This window comes from Lactuca virosa, chromosome 8, assembly GCF_052849685.1.
Source record: "Lactuca virosa cultivar CGN04683 chromosome 8, Lactuca_virosa_CGN04683_v6, whole genome shotgun sequence".
In the NCBI taxonomy this organism is placed as follows: Eukaryota; Viridiplantae; Streptophyta; class Magnoliopsida; order Asterales; family Asteraceae; genus Lactuca; species Lactuca virosa.
In genome coordinates, this window is record NC_136433.1 from 81,677,125 (window position 1) to 81,682,463 (window position 5,339).

General features: G+C 32.6%; 1 long non-coding RNA gene across 2 annotated transcripts; it reads right to left on the bottom strand.

Annotated features, from left to right (window-relative positions):
* Positions 1-1,560: 1,560 nt before the first annotated feature.
* On the bottom strand, positions 1,561-4,420 carry LOC145128526 (uncharacterized). Of its 2 annotated transcripts, none has more exons than XR_013716967.1 (6): positions 4,244-4,420; positions 4,075-4,175; positions 2,940-3,046; positions 2,716-2,856; positions 2,402-2,626; positions 1,561-1,879 (listed from the first exon to the last, which is right to left on the bottom strand). It is a non-coding gene; the product is annotated as an uncharacterized LOC145128526 (long non-coding RNA). The 2 variants fall into 2 exon arrangements; XR_013716966.1 differs by having other exon boundaries at positions 4,075-4,169; positions 4,244-4,419.
* Positions 4,421-5,339: the final 919 nt, after the last annotated feature.

Below are 5,339 nucleotides of genomic sequence, written 5' to 3' on the forward strand. Positions count from 1 at the left end.
GTCAGATCATTTATAAAAAAAAATGACTAAGAGGATGCCATAAAAACTCGACAGAGGAATTTGAATCATGTTGGATCGTAAATGTGTTTCTTTCATAAAGTTACTCCTCATCCCAAAATTCTGAGGAATCTGTAGTGACTTTTGTTGTTTGCACTGTATCATCTTTAGGAAAGAGTACAGCTCTAAACTTATACCCATCTCCATACAAACCCTCCGGGTCTAAGGAAAATGAAATGATGTTGTATGTTGAATTGAAGCATCTGGTGTGCCTCAATGAACTAAAGGAAACATATCCAACATATGTGTCAGGGTTATGAGTCTCGAGTGTTTCATTAGATTTCTGACCAAGCTCACATTGAAAATTTTCTTGTACACCCACCTTGATGGCTATGTTAGGGTCGCTATCAAAGTTCTTGTTGTTTTGGAAGAACATCAAAATCCCAGAAAAGTGATTGTACCAATCATATGGAAGTGACATATAATAAGTCTTCACCAAGTCGACCCACAGTGCAGATGGCCCGCTCCAAATGTCCATGCTTGAAAGGTTGATACTGATAAAGTAATCTTTGGCGTTCCCCTGACACAAAACAACATATTCATTATGATTCACATGTATTCTTCTTATGTTTTGGTTTTATATAAAGACTGAAATACATATATAAGCCAAACCCGGAGCATGGAGTCTAGTATTATGTCTCCATCAAGTTTTTCCCCCCAAAGAAGTGAGACTTTCCACAACCATTTACAGTTTGAAATATCTCCAAGGGTCTCAAGTGATGTACAATCATCCGCTAAGACAACTACATTTGATGGTAGCTCTGACAATTCTACGAGGTCATAGCTGTATGACACATTGAGACATTTGAGCCGAGGAAGTCTAAAGAACCTAAAACTCAACCGTACAAATCCATTCACTACTAGAAAACTAAGTAATTACCTACAACAGAATTGGTAGTAAATCCGTAGGAACAAGGTGTTACCTACAGATTTCCTACAAAACACGGGTTGTTGGAAAAACCCTCGTGGGTAATTTTTTCCTACAAATTAGCTACAAACGTTCCTACGCATTTCCTACGGAATATTCCGTTACAAATTTAACTACGGAATACCTACGGAACACGTTACCTACGGGTTATTTAGCTACGAAACTCCTACAAAATACATACGGAATATTTTCCTACAGAATACCTACGAAATGATTTTCCTACAGAATACCTACCAACTACTTTACCTACAGATTACCTACCAACACATTTTCCTACGGAATACCTACCACCTACATTACCTACAGATTACCTACCAACATCTTTTCCTACGGAATACCTACAAATTTTATTGGATTTTAATTCCTACAGAATACCTAATACTGAATATTTATTTTCTACAAATTTTCTATGAATTTTTTACCAATTTTTATTGCTATATTAAATTTATAATTCCTACAGAATATTTATTTCCTACAATTCAGTCAAAAATCTATTGCTATATTAAATTTATAATTTAAAAAATATCCAAATTTTCTGCTAAAAAAACCAAATAAATAATTAAAATTATAGTCAAATACCATTACATTCATTACCATTAAAATAGTCACTAACACACCATTCATACATTCAAATACTCAAAATACCATTACAATACCATTACAAAAACTAAGAACTAGTCAATAACATAACATTAATTTAGTGTTCTAAAACAAAAACTAAGAACTACTTGGTGGATTACCGGACGGATTGATTTGTTTCATAAAGGCCGCCAATTGTCGTTGCACTTGCAATTCCATTTCATTTCGCATTTGTTGCATTTGCAAATTCATTTCACTTTGCTTTTCTTCCATGGCTTGTTCCATGTTTGACATTTTTTGTCGCAACTCATTTACCTAAACATAGCAAGACAAACACATGCAGTTAGTAAATGTAATTCAACTTTAAACCATGATAGCAATATACTTTACTTTTAATTCAATATAAAAACATACTATTGATAATAACAATGTACATTGTTTTTAATATCCATAATAATAACTTTTAATATGCTTAATAACATACTATATTTTTATCCATTATACCATTATACTTTACATTTCCAATCCATAATATCAATGTACTTAAATTATTATCAATAACAACAATTTACTTTACCAAATATCAATAATAGCAACATACTATAATTTTCACCCATTAAAGCATTATGTTTTACCTAATTTAATAATAGCAACATAGTATCATTTTCAACCATAATAACAATGCACTTTACCTAATATTAATAATGACAACATATTTCAATTTTCACCTGTAACAACAATGTACCTTACCAATATGAACATATTTTTTTTCAGCCATATTAAGTACCTCTTTACTTGATTTTTTTTCTCTATAATATATTATGTAAATAATAGTACCTCCTGTTGTGACTTTGCAAAGTCAGCAGAAGCTGAAGTTGACTCATAAGAATATGCACCCGTCATCAGAAAGTGAAGATCCGAGTATCCTGCCCCATAGACAGGACCTTTTTGTTTCCCGCCTTTCCTAAGCAATTGTGTTTGGGTCCACAATTCAGAATCATTCACATTATGTTGAGTCGGATCATCACCATATTTTTGAGATAGGGCTTTGTTATATGATTCCTACAATATACCAAAAGAAAGTTTTTGTTATTGTACTAAAAAGTAAAAACTAATATTAGTAAATATATAAAAAGATAAAGACAACTTACGATCGCCACCCTAGATGTCTCATTCACAAAATCCACTGGCGCCTCTTTATCTCCCCCAAAATATATTTTCTTTGATTCGGCGGTAAGATGTGTCTTATAATAAAGATCAATGAATGAGGGGTCTTCACCCGTCAACTGTTTCTATATAAACGACACAACATAATTGATGTAATTAGTGTTGAAAGAAAAATGTATCACTAAAATCTATAATTATGATTACTTACCAATTTAAGACGGTGCTCCTCAAATCCAATGCTACCACCCGTATGTCTGGCTGCCCCCCAGAATCAGTGTTACGGTTTTTTTTTCCGCTTTTGGACAACTTTTTCCACTAATAAATAACAATTAAATGGGAAAATAATATTATGTGTTTGCCTCTCCGTTTCCATATTTTTTTTAACAATCTTTTTTGCTTGCTTTTAAACCGATGTTTTTTTGTTCTTATAGAAATTTCAACCTTTTGGTTTTGGTTTGACTTTTTTTTGGTCGACTTTTATAATGGCAGACCACTTAAAATTGTTGAATGTTGGGATATTTATGAAAAAAGTTTACGGCAAATATGTATAAATATGTTGGTATTGAAGGGGCATAATCTGCATGCTTATGATCTTTCCAGTTAGGACCCTTATTTTGGTGAGAATAATTTGTTTTAGTTTTAAGTATATGTTTGACTGTAATGTTATGAAGTTAGGGCCCTTATTTTTTTGTTTTTTAATTGCATTAAAATTATATTTATAATACTTATTACATGCCACTGGTATCGCCTTAAGGACTCTTTATATTCGGAGAGAAGGGACAATATGGTCATTAATCTGATAAAGCAGAAAATTGTATATGTTTAGATAAAGCCATGGTTTCATATTTCCATGCAGCTTAAAAACATTTTTATAACTCGTGATTACAAGCCTTTGGTTGTTGATTTTGGCCAATTAGCTTACACTTTGAACAAGATACATGCAATGATTTTGGCCCATTAGCTTACACTCCATAAAGAAATCTAGACAAAATATTAGATATATGCAATATAGACCCGTATAACAATTAAATTGGCAGATCCATTATGGTCTCTTGCACATTTAGTTTCAAATACCATGCTTTTGTTTTTTTGACAGCATAAACTTGCACATATGATTGTTCTAATGTTTGTTAATGTTGTTTTTCAATGTCTGTATGGTGGTGCTCTAAAGGGTCCACAATTTAAGGAGTTGGAACGAAGGGCAAATGGAAATTGCTTTTCTGCATATATTAAACTTAGAATTTACCAAAAACAAGATTCAGATATAATGCCATACATAAACTATAGTTCTGAAAAATTGGAGTCTTGTAAAAGTGTGAGCAAACTGAAATCGAAATACATACCTGAAGGCGTCGACGATGGGGGTGTGGGGCAGCGACGGTGGTGGTTTGGGACAGCAACGGTGGTGGTGTGCGACAGTGACGGCTGGAGGGCAAACCTGCAACTGCAACTGTTTAGTCAATGTGGGTCGTCGATCGATTGTCTGGGAATCGCAGAAGTCAAATTGGTTACCTGAAGTTGTCGACGATGTAGGTATTTGTCGGGAATCGTCGCCGGAAGTGTTGCAGCAGGGTCGGAAATCGCCTACTGTGTTAGTCGTAGGGTTTTGTTTGAGTAAGTAATCGATGAGTCGCACAGAAGCGGGAAATTGTGTTTTAGGAAGCGTAGGAATTCTGTAGGTATAAGAGTGCGTAGGAATTTTGTAGGTATCTCTAATTATTGACAAATTGGTAAATTGCAAATGGCTGATAATAACTAAAAAAAATTGATGTCTTTTTTTTTTGATGTCTTATTTATGGTGAGTGATACTTCCACAGTTGTTTTTTTTATTCATCCATGAATTTTAAAGTAAATTGTCAATTTTGCCCTTCATTTGTGAAAAAAATGAAACTGAAAAAACAATATCTACCCTTAAAAATTAGAAAAATACAAAAAACCGTAGGTAATCCATAGGTAAATACCTACGGATTACCTACGGATAAAGGTTAACCGTAGGTAATTCGTAGGTATTTACCTACGGATTACCTACGGTTTTTTTGTATTTTCTATTTTTTAAGGGTCAAATGTCATCTTTTTCGTTTAATTTTTTTTCACAACTTCATTATACTTTGATATCTTTGTTTTCATAAAGTTATACATTATATAAGCGTATGTATAAGAATGTGCATCATTAGAACTCATTACTATATATGAAACAAAAAGCTATTTATATTTGTTTTTGAGCCACCATTTGACCTCATTAAACAAATACGTGATATACCGAACATAATATATGTATATGGTTTGTATGTACATGTGTATACTTATTTTTATTTGTGTATAAAAAATAACTTTTATTTATATTATATAAAAAGAGAATAATAAAGTTGTAAATAAGTAATGGGTTCTAACGATGCATACCTTGGTATGTCAGTTTAGATTATGTATAATTTGGTGAAAACAAAGCATTCAAAGTATAGTGATGTGAAAAAAATGAAACTGAAAAAACAATATCTACCCTTAAAAATTAGAAAATACAAAAAAACCGTAGGTAATCCGTAGGTAAATACCTACGGATTACCTACGGATAAAGGTTATCCGTAGGTATTTACCTACGGATTACCTACGG